This window comes from Budorcas taxicolor, chromosome 5 (genome assembly GCF_023091745.1).
Source record: "Budorcas taxicolor isolate Tak-1 chromosome 5, Takin1.1, whole genome shotgun sequence".
Taxonomy (NCBI): Eukaryota; Metazoa; Chordata; class Mammalia; order Artiodactyla; family Bovidae; genus Budorcas; species Budorcas taxicolor.
The window spans coordinates 85,769,295-85,790,060 of record NC_068914.1 but is presented as its reverse complement, the minus strand read 5'-3'; the positions used below and the strand labels follow the sequence as shown (position 1 = coordinate 85,790,060).

Below are 20,766 nucleotides of genomic sequence, written 5' to 3'. Positions count from 1 at the left end.
TTATAGAAATAGGGGCATAATATATTTTTGAAAACAGTAAATATTTGAGTTGAAACTATAAAATCAACTAGAGAGAATTCAAGTTAAAACATTTTATGGATACTGGGGGAAGATCTACATAACTGTAATGGTTAGAAATTCTTTTTCCTTAAATTTCTAAGAGCTGTAACAAACACTCTGTTCTTCTGCTTGCAGGCAATTAATTACTATTTAAAATCCGCTCAATGTGGGACAACTTACAAAGTTACTGGAAAAATTGCTTTAATCAACTAAAAGAATGGCATTCATTAAAAAACAATTAAACAAGGAACAGAATTTATTACAATTTATTTGACTAAAGGGAGAAGGCAATGGCACACCACTCCAGTACTCTTGCTGGAAAATCCCATGGACGGAGGAGCCTGGAAGGCTGCATGCAGTCCATGGGGTCGCTGAGGGTCGGACACAACTAAGCGACTTCACTTTCACTTTGCACTTTCATGCATTGGAGAAGGCAATGGCAACCCACTCCAGTGTTCTTGCCTGGAGAATCCCAGGGACGGGGGAGCCTGGTGGGCTGCCGTCTATGGGGTCGCACAGAGTCGGACACAACTGAAGCGACTTAGCAGCAGTAGCAGCAGCATTTGACTAAAGTAACAAAATTAATTCCAATGTATTTAAAGTTAAGGAATCCGACTGTGACATCAGACTCAGTTATGACTGAAATGAGTATTATTAATAAAAATACCCAAAAGATAATAAAGAGATAAAATTTAAAATCTATTTTATATAGGTATATGTATGATATTTCTAGATTTTTTAATAGTTTCCTAGTGGTATTAAATGATAATTTAAAAATATCAATGGGCTTTCAAAATGGGTGTTTCTATATCAGAATCTAGATCAATTCTGAAAAGCTCTAGATCTGAACCCTCAGGCCTTAAGTAAGGTAACTAACCAATTAAGGCCTATCATTTGGACATAACTACCCAAAGTGCCCCTTCTATTCCCAGAAGTGCTTGTTACAACTTCACAGAGGCATGCTGTATAGTGTCATTATGGTGCCAGAGTTGACTAAAAGGATCTTTGATATTCCTGCTGTATAAGAAATAGCCTGCGATCACTAGGAAGTTAATTGCTTCCTTAGAGGAATTTTTCCTGGAGGCTATTTTTTTTTTTTTTTAAGTAAACCCTAAACCATGTCATTGGAAGGACTAATGTTGAAGCTGAAACTTCAATAATTTGGCCACCTGATGCGAAGAGCTGTCATTTGAAAAGACCCTGATGCTGGGAAAGACTGAGGGCAGGAGAAGGGGACAAGAGAGGATGAAATGGTTGGATGGCATCACTGACTCAATGGACATGGGTTGGGTAGACTCCGGCAATTTGTGATGGACAGGGAGGCCTGGCGTGCTGCGGTTCATGGGGTTGCAATGAATCAGACATGACTGAGCGACTGAACTGATGCTGATACTGAAACCAAGTCAGGTAGAAATCTACCTGAGAAATGAGAAAATTTCGCTATTTTGGAATCTTCTGGAAATCTATATTCCAGTTCACAGAAATGGAATAGAATGTGCTATTGTCTCAGCAATACAAGTTCATACAGGATGTCAAGACAGGGCATTAGTTAGTATTGAAGATTGCTGGGTAAAGATATTCATCTCTACATAGCAACAATTATAATTGCATGAAGACTTGATTGACTTCCAACAATTTTGTCTCTAGATGGTAAGACTGGACACACCCATTTAGAAAGTAGGCTAAGAGTATTATAAATGTCAAGTTGTTTTATATTTAAGTAAAGTTTTAAGAAGGTTGTTTCAAATAGGTAGCTTTTATGAAAATATAGAAATATATCTGGGTCACTTCTCTGAAAAGCAGACTCATCTGCAAACTTAGAAATCTATGAATGAGCCACAAAATAAGGACTGTGCACACCATCAATAAAATACCTACCTATTTCCATAAATCAAAAAATTCATATAAAAGATTATTCAGTGACCAAGTTGATTGTTTGTTATCCCATGGACTGTAGCACCCAGGCTCCTACGTCTTTACAGAATCAGACTTTACTTTCACCACCAGACATATCCACAGTTGAACACTGTTTACAATTTGGCCCATTACTTAATTCTTTCAGGAGTATTTAGTGATTGCCTTCCATCCTTCCCTAGTAGCATACTGGACACCTTCCCATCTGGGGGACTCATCTTCCAGTGTCATATATTTGTGCCTTTTCATACTGTTAATGGGGTTTCTTGCGGCAAGAATAACAGTGGGTTGCCTCCTCCAGTGGACCATGTTTTGTCAAAGCTCTTCACTATGATACATCTGTCTTGGGCGGCCTTGTACAGCATGGCTCAAAGCTTCATTGAGTTATGCAAGCCCTTTCACCACGACAAGAATGTGATCCACGAAGGGGAAAAGATTATAATTTACTTTATATACCATGAAAAAATTTAAAGACCACTATGATATGACAAAACAGAGCAAAACAAAAAACACCCAAACCCATTTTTCAGCTTTTAGGAAACTCCATAGATGAGAAACTAGTCTTCTGTAAGAAATCTATCATAATCTTTGGATAGATGTATTTATTTTCTCTATTAACCTGTTTCATGACTTGATAGTTTAAGCAATACTGATATTGGAGGGCAGAAAAATAAAGAGAAAATGATGACAAATTAGGATTAAAGTTTTATTAGCCAAAATAACAAGAGATAAATTATCACACAACATCCCATATTTATTTCCTAGTTGTTTTTTTTTTTAAATCTGGGTTTTGAAAAACAGAGCTGGAGTAATCAGGTTCTGTGACTTTACACTATACTCGAAAGCTACAGGAAACAAAACAGCATGGTACTGGCACAAAATCAGAAATATAGATCATTGGAACATAATAGAAAGTCTGGAGATAAACACAAGCACCTATGGTCATCTAATCTATGATAAAGGAGGCAAGAACCAGACATGGAAAAACAGACTGGCTCTAAATTAGGAAAGGAGTATATCAAGGTTGTATATTGTCACCCTGGTTATCTAACTTATATGCAGAGTACATCATTGCAAATGCTGGGCTGGATGAAACACAAGCTGGAATGAAGATTGCTGGGAAAAATATTAATAACCTCAGATATGCAGATGACACCAACCTTTTGGCAGAAGGTGAAGAGGACTTGAAGAGCCTCTTGATGAAAGTGAAAGAGGACAGTGAAATGCTGGTTTAAAAGTCAACATTCAAAAAACAAAGATCATGGTATCCAGTTCCATCATTCATTCATTCATTATTTCATTTCAGTCGCTTATTCATGTCCAACTCTTTGCGACCCAGTGGACTGCAGCACACCAGGCCTCCCTGTCCATCACCAACTCCCAGAACTTACTCAAACTCATCTCCATTGAGTCAGTGATGACATCCAACCATCTCATCCTCTGTCGTCCCCTTCACCTCCCGCCATCAATATTTCCCAGCATCATGGTCTTTTCAATTGAGCCAGCTCCTCGCATCAGCTGGCCACAGTATTGCAGTTTCAGCTTCAACCTCAGTCCTTCCAATCAACAACCAGGACTGAACTCCTTTAGGATAAACTAGCTGGATCTTGCAGTCCAAGGGACTCTCAAGAGTCTTCTCCAACACCATAGTTCAAAAACATTAATTCTTCGGCGCTCAGCTTTCTTTATAGTCCAACTCTCATATCCATATACGACTACTGGAAAAACAATAGCTTTGACTAGACAGTCCTTTGTTGGCAAAGTAATGTCTCTGCTTTTGAATAAGCTGTCTAGGTTGGTCATAACTTTTCTTCCAAGGAGCAAACGTCTTTTAATTTCATGGCTATAATCAACATCTGCAGTGATTTTGGAGCCCAAAAAAATAAAGGCTGACACTGTTTCCACTGTTTCCCTATCTATTTGCCATGATGTGATTGGAATGGATGCCATGATCTTAGTTTTCTGAATGTTGAGCTTTAAGCCGTTTCACTCTCTTTCACTTTCATTAAGAGGCTCTTTAGTTCTTCTTCACTTTCTGCCATAAGGGTGGTGTCATCTGCACATCTGAGGTTATTGATCTTTCTCCCCACAATCTTGATTCCAGCTTGGGCTTCATCCAGCCCAGCGTTTCTCATGATGTACTCTGCATATAAGTTAATAAGCAGGGTGACAATATACAGCCTTGATGTACTCCTTTCCTGATTTGGAACCAGTCTGTTGTTCCATGTCCAATTCTAACTGTTGCTTCCTGACCTGCATACAGATTTCTCAAGAAAAAGGGCAGGTGGTCTGGTATTCCTATCTCTTTTAAGAATTTTCCAGATTTTATTGTGATCCACACAGTCAAAGGCTTTGGCATAGTCAACAGAGCAGAGATAGATGTTTTTCTGGAACTCTCTTGATTTCTCCATGATCCAACAGATGTTGGCAATTTGATCTCTGGTTCCTCTGCCTTTTCTAAAACCAGCTTGAACATCTGAAAGTTCACGGTTCACATATTGGAGAATTTTGAGCATTACTTTACTAGCGTGTGAGATGAGTGCAACTGTGTGGTTTGAGCATTTTTTGGCATTGCCTTTCTTTGGAATTGGAATGAAAACTGACCTTTTCTAGTCCTGTGGCCACTGCTGAGTTTTCCAAATTTGCTGGCATAATGAGTGCAGCACTTTCACAGCATCATCTTTCAGGATTTGAAATAGCTCAACTGGAATTCCATCACCTCCACTAGCTTTGTTCGTAGTGATGCTTCCTAAGGCCCACTTGAATTCCCATCCATGATGTCTGGTTCTAGGTGAGTGATCACACCATCATGAATATCTGGGTCATGAAGATCTTTTTTGTATAGTTCTTCTGTGTATTTTTGCCACCTCTTCTTAATATCTTCTGCTTCTGTTAGGTCCATATATTTTCTTTCCTTTTTTATGCCCATCTTTGCATGAACAGTTCCCTTGATAGCTCTAATTTTCTTAAAGTGATCTCTAGTCTTTCCCATTCCATCTGGTTCCATTACTTCATGGCAAATAGATGGGAAACAATGCAAACAGTGACAGGCTTTATTTTCTTGGGCTCCAAAATCACTGCAGATGGTGATTGCAGCCATGGGGGGGGGGGGGAAGACATTTTCTCCTTGGAAGAAAAGCTAGGACCAACCTAGACAGCTTATTAAAAAGTAGAGACTTTTTGGACTGAATGATCAAACCAGTCAGTCCTAAAGGAAATCAGTCCTGAATATTCATTGGAAGGACTGATGCTAAAGCTGAAACTCTAATACTTTGGCCACCTGATGTGAAGAACTGACTCACTGGAGAAGACCCTGATATTGGGAAAGATTGAAGTCAGGGGAGAAGGGGACGACAGAGAATGAGATGGTTGGACGGCATCATCAATTTGATGGACATGAGTTTGAGCAATCTCTGGGAGTTGGTTATGGACAGGGAAGACTGGCAGGCTGCAGTAAATGGGGTCTCAAAGAGTCGGACATGGCTGAGTGACTGAACTGAACTGAACTGCAAGAAAGACATTTTCCTCACTAATTGGTGCTAAGAGAACTAGACAGCTACATGTAAAATAATAAAGTTAGAACACTTTCTAGCACCACACACAAAAATAAACTCAAAACTGATTAAAGACTTAAGTGAAGGCTAGATCTATAGAAATCTTAGAATAAAACATAGGCAAAACACTTTCTAACATAAATTGCATCAAGATCTTTTTTGATATATCTCCTTTATTTTATTTTGAAAATAAAAAAAGATTAAAAAATGGGGCATAATTAAACTTAAAACCTTTAGCACAGCAAAGAAACTGTAAATAAAATGAATAGACAACCACATAATGGGAGAAAATATTTGCCAACAAAGCAGCTGACAAAGGAGTAATATCTCTAATATACAAATAGCTCATGCAGCTCAATATAAAAAATTAAAAACAACAAACAATCCAATCAAGAAATGGATGAAAGATCGTATTTCTCCAAAGAGGACATACAGATGGCCAAAGGACACATGAAAAGATCACTAATTATTAGAGAAATGCAAATAAAAAATACATGAGGTATCAACCTCACACAGGTCAGAATCGCCACCATCAAAAAAATCTATAAACAATCAATGCTGGAGAGGATGTGGAGAAAAGTGAACCCTCCTACACTGTTGGTGGGAATGTAGATTGGTACATATGGAGAAAAGTATGAGGATCCTTAAAAACTAGAGGTAGAGCTACCATGTGATCCTGTCATCTGGAGAAAATCATAATTTGAAAAGATACATGCATCCACTGTTTATTACGGCACTATTTACAGTAGCCAGGACATGGAAGCAACCTAAATGTTCATCAACAGAGGAATGCATAAAAAGATCTGGTGTATATATACACACACAATGGAATATTACTAAGCCATAAAGCAGAATGAAATAATGTCATCTGCAGCATCACGGATGGACCTAGAGAGTGTCACAATGAATTAAGTCAGACAGAGAAATAAAAAAATCATATGACTTTGTTTACATGTAGAACCTAAAAAAAAATGTTACAAAATGAACTTATTTACAAAACAGAGTCACAGATGTAGAAAACACAGTTATGATTACCAGGGGGAAACAAGGGGAGGGATAAATTGGGAGATTGGGATTAACATATGTACACTACCATATATAAGATAGATAACAAATAAGGACCTTCTGTACATAGGTTCTCAAAACTCTGTAATGACCTATATGAGAAAAGAATCTAATAAAGAGTAGATATATACATGTATACTCGATTCACTTTGCTGAAGAGCTGAAACTAACACCATACTTTAAATCAACTATACTACAATAAAAATGAAAAACAATGTTATAGATAAAAAATATGGTTACCTCCAGGTTTTAGACTTTCTTTTGGTTTGGAATTCCTGATAATAATAAACAATGGTAGTTCGTCTATTATACTGAAATATTTTTTAAAGATAAATTTTGGTCATAGCAGCTGTACATCTGATTATGCACAAACAGATTGAAAGAATTTAAAATCATAAACCAAGCCTTATTAGGCAGTAAAACTAACTTCATGAATGCAAACCATTAATCTTCATTTTATGCAAGCTATGAGGCAAGAAATGTTCAAATATACTAATAGGTCGAATGTGAAAATTTAAAATGCATGCTCTACTTATAAAATTCCTTTTGACTTTTATAATTAAAAACATTTTATGTACACAAACATTTCACAGTTTATTGTTAACGAAACATTTGTCTTTGAAAAACAGAAATTCCCACACAGTAAAAACTAAAACCTCTAGATAACTAAAGCAAAATGGAAATGCAGAATATAAAATATAATACATAATAAAACAATACAGGCAAAAACTCCAAATGGGTTTATCTTTTCCATCATTCTGAACACCTCATACTAAGTATCAATACCTTTCACAATGATCATCCAATTGTGGCAGGGGCTCTGGTGGAAGGGCTGTAAAGGACAGTCTGACAAGCACAGCCATTCCTGTGGTCAGGCTGACTGTGAAGAAGCTGAGCCCACAGAAGTTTCTCCAGATATGATTAAAAAATGCACTAGACCACACTTTGTATAAAATTCCAGGTCCTGACTTCCACTTTCAGACGAGATGAAGTAACAGTTATCAGATTTACCTCCAATGTGCAACAATTAAAAAGCCATGCAACAATGCATGAAACAATACTTCACATGATAAGGAGACAAAGAATACGACTCCTGAGATTCAGGAAGTAAATGAGATGAACCCTACAAATGCCCCAGCTAAAATCTGGAATAAAGTATTCAGGCAGTAATACAGAAGGTTGCAGTATGGGGAGGGGAAAGCAGGCAAACTGATGGCCACCTTAAGTTGAAACAACGCAGCTCAGGACCCAGGTGACTAGAGTTCATGGGGCAGAGTGCTGGAGAGAACAGAATGTCACAGAGAGGACACGGGAGACATGAGCACTCTAGATTTTTCAGTTGAGGACAGATCAGTAAACATTTTGTGAAGAAACTACTCCAGGCAGGGGAAAGAGTCACAGGAAAGAACTAAAGTAATGAACTCCAGGAATTTACACAGGACTACCATAAGGAAGAATATTCAGAAGAGTTTTACCTCAGTAATATATATATTTAGTCCAAGATTAAACACTGCTTGGACACCGTCTAAAACAGTTAAAGACTCAAATGCTTCCAAGTAAGTGAGTAGCATCCCAGAACCAAGTTCAGCAGTAAGATAAAATTTAATAGTTCTGGCATACCATAAAAAAGTACCAGGCATGCAAAACGGTGGGAAAGTACAACTTGTAATGATAAAGAGTTTAATTTAGCAAGAGGACATAACAACCCAAAATGTCTTTGCTCCTAATAAAAGCTTCAGATTGTATGAAGCATAAAACACAACTGCAGGGGAAAACAGAAAAACCGAAAGTTATACTTAGATATTTCATTACCTCTTTCTGAGTAATAGTAAAAGTAGGCTAAGCAAAGATAATCAGCAAAGATACAGAAGACATCAACAACACGATAAACAAACTTGATCTAACAGACAACATCCTATGGACCAAATGTTCTTTACAACAGTAAATGCATGTTAAATGTCTTAGAACATTTATTGAGATAGATTATATTCTGAGCTCTAAAACTGGCCTCAATTAATTTAAAAGGATTAAAGTCATACAGAGACTGTTCTCTGGTTATAATAAAATTAACATACAAATCAATAAATGGAAAGATAATTGGAAAACTCCCCCCAGATCAGAACCTGAATAACAAATTTCCGTGGATCAAAGAAATAATGGGAAATTAGAAAGTATTCTGAACTAAAATAATATGAAAATGCATCATACAAAAACTTGTAGAATGGAGCTAATAGAATAAAGGAAAATTTATAGCAATGACCTCGGTTTCCACCTTACAAAATCAGAAGAGGTACAAAAGAAACCCCCCAAAAGCACAAGATAAAATAATAATAAAGATCAGAATGGAAATCCATGAAACAGATAAGGAGACAACTGAGAAAAAAATCAATCAAATGAAACCAAAATCTAGCTTGTTGAAAATATCAATAAAATTGATAAACTTTGAGCCAGATTGTATAAAGCTAAATAATGGCCCCTCAAAAGATATAAATATCTCCTAATCCCTAGAGATTGTTAACGTTACCTCAGATGTCAAAGAATAGTGTTTGTGGTTGTAAGTAAGGATTTTTCATATGGGAAGATTATCCTGGATTATTCCAGTTGGGCCTAAAAGCTATCACATGTAACCCAATAAGAGGGAGGCAAAAAGAGATTCAGACAGAATAGGAGAAGGCAATGTGACCATAAGTGCATATGTTGAATTGATGTAGCCATAAGCCAAGGAATGTTGGTTACTTTTTTTTTTTTTTTTTAAGCAAGAAACAGATTTCCCTCTGGAGTCTCTAGTAGGTGCGTAGCCCTGCAGACACTTTGATTTCAACCTAGTAAAACTTATTTTGAACCGGACTGTGAGAATAAATTTCTATTGTTTTACATTACCAAGTTTGTGGTAATTTGTTACAACAGTCATAGGAAAAGACAAGGGAAAAAAAGAGAGCAGACACAAATCACCAACATCATAAATGAAAGAACTAAAATCAATACAGATATCTACAGATATCATGAGAAATGCTGGGCTGGAAGAAGCACAAGCTGGGATCAAGACTGCCAGGAGAAATATCAATAAGCTCAGATATGCAGATGACACCACCCTTATGGCAGAAAGTGAAGAGGAACTAAAAAGCCTCTTGATGAAAGTTCAAGAGGAGAGTGAAAATGTTGGCTTAAAGCTCAACATTTAGAAAACTAAGATCATGGCATCTGGTCCCATCACTTCATGGGAAATAGATGGGGAAACAGGGGCAGATTTTATTTTTGGGGGGCTCCAAAATCACTGCAGATGGTGACTGCAGCCATGAAATTAAAAGATGCTTACTCCTTGGAAGAAAAGTTATGACCAACCTAGATAGCATATTCCCAAGAAGAGACATTACTTTGCCAACAAAGGCCTGTCTAGTCAAGGCTATGGTGTTTCCAGTGGTCATGTATGGATGTGAGAGTTGGACTGTGAAGAAAGCTGAGCGCCGAAGAATTGATGTTTTTGAACTGTGGTGTTGGAGAAGACTCTTGAGAGTCCCTTGGACTGCAAGGAGATCTAACCAGGCTGTTCTAAAGGAGATCAGCTCTTTTCCTGGCTTGCAGAGGGCCACCTTCACACTGTACGCTCCCATGGCCTTTCACCAGTACATGTGCAGAGAGAAAAAGGAAGGGAGGAAAGAAGGGAGGGATGGAAGAAGGCGGAGGGTGGGGTGGGGAGAGAAAGAGAGACAGAAGTGTCTGCTTTCTTCATGAGAGAAGGTCCTACTCTCATGACCTCATCTAAACTAACTACCTCCCAAAGGTCCCATCTTCAAATACCATCCCATCAGGCATTTAGAGCTTCAACATATAAATTTTGGGGAGACACAAACATTCAGTCCATAACACCAAGAGTATTAGGTACCTGCTCAAATCGCAGTGAATCTCCTAGTATTTCAATAGCTCTTCATGCCTTATAACTCATTTTTCATCATCATAAGAGTCTTACCAATAAGAAAGAACATGTAATATTAATGAGGAAAGAAGCACATAGAGTTCAGGCAACTATCCAAAGGTCACAAACTAATAAGCATGGTATGTAGAGCTAAGAATTGATCTAACATCTGTTCATGCCATAAATGTCAAGTAATTTTATATGTATATTTAAATAAGCTGATTGTCCTTAGCATAAAAAAATGACAAACATGAACATGATGAGTAACAAAACACAAAACTAGAGCACTTTCAATGCAGGAATATATATACTCTGTGTTTATGAGACTTCAATCCCTCAGTCTCTTTGCCTTTCATGTTTTTAAAGGCCTTACTTGCCTGCAGCCATGAAATTAAAAGATGATTCCTCCTTGGAAGGAAAGTTATGACCAACCTAGATAGCATATTTAAAAGCAGAGACATTACTTTGCCAACAAAGGTCTGTTTAATCAAGGCTATGGTTTTTCCAGTGGTCAGGTATGGATGTGCGAGTTGGACTGTGAAGAAAGCTGAGTGCCAGAGAATTGATGCTTTTGAACTGTGATGTTGGAGAAGACTCTTGAGAGTCCCTTGGACAGCAAGGAGATCCAACCAGTCCATCCTAAAGGAGATCAGCCCTCGGTGTTCATTGGAAGGACTGATGTTGAAGCTGAAATTCCAATACTTTGGCCATCTGATGCGAAGCTGACTGATTTGAAAAGACCCTGATGCTGGGAAAGATTGAAGGTGGGAGAAGAAGGGGACAAAAGAGGATGAGATGGCTGGATGGCATCACTGACTCAATGGAAATGAGTTTGGGTAGGCTCTGGGAGTTGGTGATGGACAGGGAGGCCTGGCATGCTGCAGTTCATGGGATGCAAAGAGTTGGACACGACTGAGCGACTGAACTGAACTGCCATTATCCCCAGCCTTAATTCCCAAGTTACCTATTTCAAGTCATTCATTTCAATCTGTTCTTTTCTCCATTCCTATATCTAGGGAGTTGAGCATCATTTACAAATAATTAGGAAAACAGGCCATCCTGGTTTCACGCCAAATTAAGCATTTCTATCAGTCAGGCCCTCCATGCTGGCCAGAGGATCTCCATTCATCTTGAGTTGACTTTGAATTAGATTTCCATAACATCTATTTCAAACACTCCATCTCCTTGGAATTCTGTTATTCTCTGCAGCCTCTCAGACCAAATATTCCCTCGTCCACTTATCACACCTGAAGCACCAACCATGAGTCTACTCTTTGCTAGGTACAGAAACAGAAAGAGGCTCTGCCTTGGAAGACTCCATAATATTGGGGTGGGGAGGGAGTCATGCACAGAAATGAAACAAGCTACTGCACATCAGTTTAAGGGCTCTAACAGAGGTACATGTAAAGTATTATGAATCTGAGGAATAGGGAAGAACCCAGAAAGGATGTGCAAGCTCAAGGACATGTAAAGAGAAGTCATCATTTCTGTCCCTAGACCCTATGTTACCTAATTTCATATTAATACAGGATTTTTTTTTCTAAAGTGTCATTTGGCTATCATTCCCTCTTCCTACTTTCCAAATCCAGTGAGCTGCCAAATTCTAATGAAAATTAATGAATATACACCTGACTCGTTTCCACAAAATATCAGGAAAATTCTTGATTTTGCTTCTGTGCCCTCTTTGCCTACCCAGCTCTCTACTTTCCTGCTTGGCGCTTATCTGTGTCCTTGGTGAGACCGCATGGCAGTGGACAGTACTTGCACAGGTCGCCATGGAAATTCCAGCTCCACTGCTCAGCCACTGGTGAGGTCTTTCACATGTTATTCAATTTTGCTAAGCCTTTATCTCCTCCTTAGTTAATTGGACATAGTAGTATAAGTTATAATTATGAAGATAGAGATAGTTAGCTTCATGGCATACACTATGTTATGGTTAATTTACATGTCACCTTCACTGGGTTACAGGGTACCCATATATTTGATTAAACATTATTTCTGGATATGCCTATGAAGGTGTGTCTAGATAGGATTAACATTTGAATTGGTAGACTGGGTAAAGCAGATTGCCCTCCTCAATATGGGTTCGGACATGCATGCTAAGTCACTTCAGTCATGTCCACCTCTTTGTGACCCCATGAACTGAAGCCCACCAGGCTACTCTGTGCGTGGGATTCTCCAGGCAAGAAAACTGGAGTGGGCTGCACAAGCTGGAATCAAAATTGCTAGGAGAAATATCAATAATCTCAGATATGCAGATGACACCACCCTTATGGCAAAAGCAAAGAAGAACTAAAGACCCTCTTGATGAAAGCGGAAGAAGAGAGTGAAACGCTGGCTCAAAAATGAACATTTGAAAAAACAAAGATATGGCATCTGTTCCCATCACTTCATGGCAAACAGACAGGGAAAGAATGGGAACAGTGATGGACTTAATTTTCTTGGGTTCCAAAAATCATAGCAGATGGTGACTGCAGCCATGAAATTAAAAGATGCTCGCTCCTTGGAAGAAAAGCTATGACCAATCTAGATAGCATATTAAAAAGCAGAGACATTACTTTGCCAACAAAGGTCCATGTAGTCAAAGCTCTGGTATTTCCAGTGGTCATGTATGGATGTGAGAGTTGGACCACAAAGAAGGCTGAGCACCAAAGAACTGATGCTTTTGAACTGTGGTGCTGGAGAAGACTCTTGAGAGTTCCTTGGGCTGCAAGGAGATAAAACCATTCAATCCTAAAGGAAATCAGTCCTGGATATTCACTGGAAGAACTGATGCTGAAGCTGAAGCTCCAATACTTTGGCCACCTGATGTAAAGAGCTTACTAATTAGAAAAGACCCTGATGCTGGGAAAAATTGAAGGCAGGAGGAGAAGGGGACGGCAGAGGACGAGATGGTTGGATGGCATCACTGATTCAATGGACATGAGTTTGAACAAGCTCCAGGAGATGGTGAAGGACAGGGAAGTCTGGTGTGCTGCAGTCCATTGGGTCGCAAAGAGTTGGACACAACTAAGCTACTGAACAACAACAACTAAGATCCTAAGTATAGCCATGCTGTTTTTTCCTTCAATATGCAGCAGATGATGTTTGTGATTACAAGGTGGTGCTTGGCATATATTCTATTTGGAAGAATGGATTGCTGCTATTGATAAATTCAATCACATGCGGTTCAATCATTGCTTCACAGTCTGGCAATTATGCCAATACATCCTGAAATTCTTCTAAAGAATCAATTTGCCAATATGCTGTGTTATGCTAATTGTCTTTAGATATATGCTCGTGAGCTGATCATGGTACATTATGGCCTGTATACATAGACTGAATAATCTAGTCATTATTATTCTGAGTTGCTAAAGTAAATGCTGTTTTCTATGATAGGACTTAATGTTACTAAAATACTGTTTTTCAAAAATCTACTCTTATTACTACCAAGAATTTTTTTTTAAGTTCTAAAAGTATTTCCTTCATCAGAGGTATCTATATAAACAAAGGTGATCAAAAAACAGATTACCTAAACAAGCAATTTTCAAACAGTATCAAGAGTAAGAGTCTCCAAATATAGGGAAACCCAGATTCAAATCCAGCTCAGCTCTATAGAAACTGTGTGGCCTTGGGCAGGTTCTTTACCCTTTCTGAGTTTCACATTCCTCATATGAGATAACATCTACTTCACAACAGTGCTCTGATAATTAAAGGTGATAATACATGGGGAATATATTGCACCAAAACTCAAATAATGATGATTTCATCCATCAGCTCTATAGAATTTATCCATAGTTGAATACAATTAGAAAGTTTTAAATAAAATATTGTCAGTAAATTGCATAGGGCAAACAAAGAGATTTCATTTTTAAGCTTCCACAAAATAATTCAAAGAGTTTCATAACATAAAAAATAGGTGAATTCTATACTTATAATTTCTATATCTTCTATAATTAACAATACACATCTACACAGATTACTGATAATCACAAGGTGATAAGTCAATAGAAATTATATCACCGGTCCTGTAATAAATGACATTTTTCTCAATTATATATACTGCCAAACTATTGAATTTATCTATTTAAAACAGATAAATTGGAATGATCCTATTTCTCTGCTTTCATTTTAAATCACAGGTAGCCTTTCTAGAATCTACGTATTTCTACATTACTATTAGTTAAACATTTTAAGGTAGATGAACTATGGTTCTAAACATTAATTACTTGCTTGATTAAAAAAGTATGTGTTCATATGGATATTTGAATTCTCTATATATTTAAAGATTTCTATTAACATCTTTTTTTAGATTCAAGCATTCAACAAATAAGTACTATTGAGAATAAAGATGAAAATCTAAAACATGATTCATACATTTCATACTGTTCTTTCTCACTATATTTAGCCTTATATGTGAGAATTACCATGAATAAAGATACCAAAAATAAAAATAAAAATCAGGCCAAATTAAAGGGCCCATGATCTTACAGTGGGGCAGAATATCTAAAATCATGATTGTTCTACCAGATTCTGGAAGCATGACTGCTGCAAACATATGTGGTACCTCAAAAAACAACATTTTAAAGGAAAGAGACAGTGTTTTCTGTCAGTATGATTCTCAGAAAATCATATTTATTCCAAAAATATCCAGCAACAAGAAACAAAAAAGAGCCATATCTATAAGGTTGTAAATGTACTTATTTTCTAATTCCAAAGCAGTTTTCCTGCCACAGCCCTCTTTTCCTACTTTCAGTTACCTCTTATAAAAGAAAAATGATAAAGAAAAATAATTGTTTCCTTCCTGTGTTGAAAAATAATAGTTTCCTTCCTGCATTAAAAAATATGTGATAGTTATTAAATATAGAGTAAGAAATAAAGATGTTCTGAGGTGTAGCCAAGATCACAAAGTAAGTAAACCCTGAAATCCCTCCTCCCCTGGGGACACCAAAATTACAACAACATACAGAGCAACTACTGATGAGAAAGTCTGGAAAAACAGAAGAAAAAAAAAGAAAAGATGTTTACAATTAAAGATATGAAGAAGAAACCACAGTAAGATGGTAAGAGGGGCAGAGACATGGTGTCATTAAGATCCATACCCCAAGGTGAATGTCCCACAAATGGGAGTATCACTACAATTACAGAGGTTCTCCCCAAGGAGTGATGGGGTCTGAGGTCCTCACTGGGCTCTGCAGCTAGGGGGTGCTACACTCAGAAGAAGAACCCTTAAAACGTTTGACTTCGAAGGCCAGCAGGGTTTAATTTGGGGCAAGCCAGAGGGCTGTGAGAAATTGAGACTCCAATCTTGAAGGGCACATACAAAATCTCACATGCTCTGGGTACCCAGGGCAGAAACAATAATTTGATAGAAGCCTGAGCCAGACCCATTTGCTAATCCTGGAGAGCATTCCAGAGAGGCAGGAGGCTACTGGAGCTCACTCTGGGGACACAGACCCTGGTAGCAGCCTTTTTCTGGATCTTGTTCTAATACAAGGATGCTATTGCAGACAAAAGGAATCCTCCTTCAGCTTATTAGATCCAGGACCAGGTGCTGCCTACCAGTGTGTTATTACCTGAACTGGGATGTATCAGGCCAAGCATCTACCCAGACAAGGACATAGCCCCAACCACCAACAGGCCTGCTACCTTAAGACCCCTTGAGCCCACAGATTTCCTGAGACACGGCCTTGTCCACCAGAGGGTCCAGGACACAGCCTTACACATCAGGCAACACACTAGGCCTGGAAACCAAAGGGTCCTGTGGTCAGAGATCCCAGGATGCAGTTCAGCCCGTGGGCCTGTACCAGACATAGGACCAGCTTTACCCACCAGTGGGCAGGCACTAGCCCCAGGATACTAGAGACCTAGGACCCACCCACCAGCAGTCCCATAAATTCTGGGACCACCCCTCCAGGGTCCTAGCACCAGAGACCCCAGGATGAGCTTTGTCCAACCCAGCACAAGTCCCAGGCCAAGGTCTCACCAACCAATGGGTATGCACCAGCTGTAGAATCCTCTGTGCTCTGATCCCACCCACCAGGGGATGAACAAGAGCCTCAGGACCACCAGAGGCCCACAGGCTGTGTCACTACCCAACCCACAAACCAGCAGGCTGGCACTAGTGCAGGGAACTCAAGCCCTACCCCACCCACCAGCATGCCAACAACTTTGAGACCCCTTGGGCCAGTTTCCACACAAGGCTGGGCATGGCAACTAACCAAGCCAGAAGCCATAAATACTTAACAGAATACCTACATTAGTAAGCTTGTCATAACAGAACAACCCACATAGCCCACCAGGGGGGCACCCACAGAGCATGTAGTTCTAGCAACCAGAGTGGAGTAGGCTGCTGGGACACATAGGATGTCTCCTACAAAAGGGTACTTCTCCAAGGCTGTGAAACATAATCAATTTACTAAATACATAGAAATAAAAATAGGAAATTAGGCAAAATGAAGTGACAGTGAATTATGTTCCAAACGAATGAACAAAATAAAACCCCAAAAGAAAAACCAAGTGAAAATAAGAAATTCTACACAATAAAGAGTTTACAGTTATGATGAGAAAGATGTTCCAAGAACTTAGGAGAAAAATAGATGAACACAGTAAGAGGTTAGAAGTTTTTAACAGATTTAGAAAATACTAAGAACTAAAAACTGATGGAGACTACAATAACTAAAATAAAAAATAGAAGGAATTAACAGTGGATTAGATGATACAGAGGAACAGATCAGTGAGCTAGAAGACAGAGCTGTGGAACTCTACTGAAGCTAAACAGAAAAAAAGATAAAAGAAAAAAACGAAAAACAGAAAATGAAGACGGTTTAACAGATCTCAGCAGTAGCATCAAGCATACTAATATTCACTTTACAGGGGTCTCAGAAGAAGAAAGTGAGAGAAAGGGGCAGAGGATATATTTAGTCATCTCAGTTTACAAAATTTCAGAAGAAAACAATCACCAATAAAATGTTCTATACAAATGAACAAATTGTATTTCCCAGGTCTAACACAACTTAAACAAACAATAAAACCAGCTAACTGGCATAAATACAGCTTCATTTATTCCAGAAAGATATGCTAAGAACAATACAGTACCACAATAATCACATTAACTTTCTTTTCCACAAAATATTTTGTGATCTAGAGCAATCGACTAAACATCCCCTGCTCATGCAATCAATACTTACGACAAATGAATATTGAAAAGGAAGTTTATGCACATTAACAAACTGGTATATTAGTTTTACTTTTAAAAAGCTATTGGATGTGTGTGAGGAATTGCTCTTTTAATTGCATATCTGTTTATTGCTTCTGTGCTAATGACTCATCTTGCTACTTTAAGCAAAGCTGAAAGAACAAATTGAGATAACTACAAAAGGTGGGAAAGATTAATAAATCTGAGTGAGTTCAAAATGCTTTTAAAAACCACTTATAAATCTGGGTTAGAATGAAGTAATCTAAATGAACAAAAACAAAAACGAAATTCAAAAATAAATTTTCACAAACTTCTATTTATAAATATAGTGATATATATCCCTACCTATCTATCCATCCATCCATTCATCCATCTATCTAAATGAAGGGGCTCAGCTTTGTAAAGGCATGGTTTAGGTTTTTTCATGTATTAGGTTGAGAAATCTCAGTGACCTTTTCAGCAGCATGCAGTTTTCAGAATTCATGGTCTATAAGGGTGATTTCATTCAAGATCATAATTTTAAGATAAATCTACGATATATTCTAGCCAAAATGCAGCTCACCACTCAATGAAATCCAATAAAATAGTACTACATTCAAAGGAAAGCAAACGAAAACTAAAGCGCTCAAATAAAATTTAGTTTATTAAATTTAGGCACATAGCAAATCCCTGAGTACTAAGGGCTGCTTAGGCATCTGGAAAAATGTCTTTAAAATTTTCTTCACCCAGTTGTTATACACAACAGTATAATGCATAAAAGCAACATGAAAAGCTATCCTGTGCTATGGTTATCAAAATGGGTTTAGTGAAAATGCTGAAGGGATGATCACCAGGAGTTTTGTTTAAATCAAATCTTGGACATGAGAGGTATGCTAGACAATACAGCACCTATGGGAAGCAGGGCTTTCCTGCACACCACGAGGGTGCTGAAATAGTTAAACTCTTCCTTTTTTCCTCATACATACACATACACACATATGTACATTTGTATATAAATAAATATATGTGCATATGTACATACACGTGTGTGTATTATTTATTTACACACACATACACACACACGCATGCACAGAGAGAGATTTTGTAGTTACAATGATCACCACTACAGAATCTTTGCAGAAATTTAGTTCCTGATTCCCCTTTTTGACCACTTCTTCACTCTTAAACTTAGATGAGGAAAATGAGATTTCATTAAAGATAGAAATAACTTTTTTTCAAATTGCTACAGTTCTGTTCCTTCTTCCATGCTTTTAATTCATGGGCATGTGCCCATAAGACTACAAGTTCTGAAAAACTACACCAGCATTTCAACAGAGAACAATTGGCAGCAGGAAATGGGAGAAGTGAGTTCCACATATCCTACTCTAGAAATGGTATGGTAAGAATAAGACAAAAAAAAAATATATATATATATATATATATATATATATATATATATATATATAGGTGTCTAATTAGCAGAGCTAGCAGAAAACAATCTGCGTCCAGTGCCCACTAACCTGAGAACAGATACATATGGTGAACATTTCTGCTGATCAACCCTTCAGCATTTTCACTAAATCCATTTTGATGACCATAGCATAAGACAGCTTTTAATTCTGCTTTTACAGTTAAGCAACTGTGTATAATGATTGGGCAAAGAGAATTCAAAAGACATTTTTTCATGTGCCCTTGCTTTTAGATGTCTGTGGGTCTCTACCCTTATTTTCTTGGTATTTTTAACTTGTGATTACTTTTCATTAGACAGATTCTTCTAATCTTTTAACATGACACACCATAATTTTACTTGATATGGTTTAGGATGCTCTTCTAAATAAATATGGCCCTCGAGGGATGAGGTCAGTATTTGAAAGTCTACATATGGCCATTTTATTTTGAGGCATGTCTGTAGTTACCATATGGTCAATAGCAGTCTGTAAAGGGAGTCAGGATGTGTCTATTTAAAATACTGACTGAAATTTGATTTTCTACTTAGAATGCTTTGATCTTTCTTCTTCTGAATGCTGAAACTTAGTGTTTTAAAAATGCAACCTGCTCACTGTACCACAAAATTCAATTACAAAATAAAACTAGTTTCTATATATTTCTCAGTTATGCATATATAAAAAGCATAGCATTATTTCATTGTCAGCGATGTGGAAATGTTTCTAATCTTGCTACTCAACTTGTTCACGGCTTATTTAGACTACATCCTGATATGGCTCATGATCCTTTGAATACAAAATTTAAATAGAAGTGAAGCAATGTGTGGTTGAATGCTTTTCAGGGATGTTCTAGAACATCCTGTCCTCTGAGGTCCCTTAAAACAAAAAGATTCTAAGACGGTTAAATGAAACTATTTTAGCCAACATTAATGTTAAAAATACATGACTTTTTATGTGAAACGTAGCCATGATGTAATTGTTGTGTAGGAGTATAAACACATGTTGCATTTGAGTGAGGTCTGTAGCTATTATAAATTATTCCCATTCATTATTCATCAAGTTACTATAAATGTTTTAGGAAAACAGTGAAAAGTCATTTTTCCAGCACTTTCCTAAAAAGTACTCCTCATAAATATTCTATTTAGCCTATTAGTATAAAGCTTTCACTTTACTGTTATAAAGCCATTTGATCTTTTAAGGAAAAAGTAATACATCTGTGTGGGAATTGAATGGTTGTAAAGGGACAAAGCAAACTAAATTATTCCTGATTTTTTTTTAAGACATATTTAGCAGACGGCATTTTCATAACCTCAAAAATATCTTTTAAAATGATATTTTGACTTAAGCAACTCATGACTTAAATAGAATATCCATCCACACATACTTTCAACTCACTTTGCAAATTACCTCAAATAGTCAAGCAATACAGGAGCCCTGTGATGGAAATTCCTGTAACTTACTTAGCTCCCTTTCAAAATAAAGTTCCTCAATATCATTACCTGTTTCTCTTCCCCTTCTAGCTCAGTGAAAATAATCCTCTCCTCCCTGAGCCTCCATGCGTATGGTCCTGTCTCCTTCCTACTCTTGGATCTTGGACATTCATTATTCCCCTTTCTTCTCGTTCATTCAATTCCTCTATCCCAATTATGCCAAACTACA

General features: G+C 37.6%; 1 protein-coding gene across 1 annotated transcript in view; it reads right to left on the bottom strand.

Annotated features, from left to right (window-relative positions):
- The window catches only part of SLC2A13 (solute carrier family 2 member 13), a 521,832-nt gene that overhangs the window by 286,863 nt on the left and 214,203 nt on the right, over positions 1 to 20,766 (bottom strand). The window lies entirely within an intron of this gene.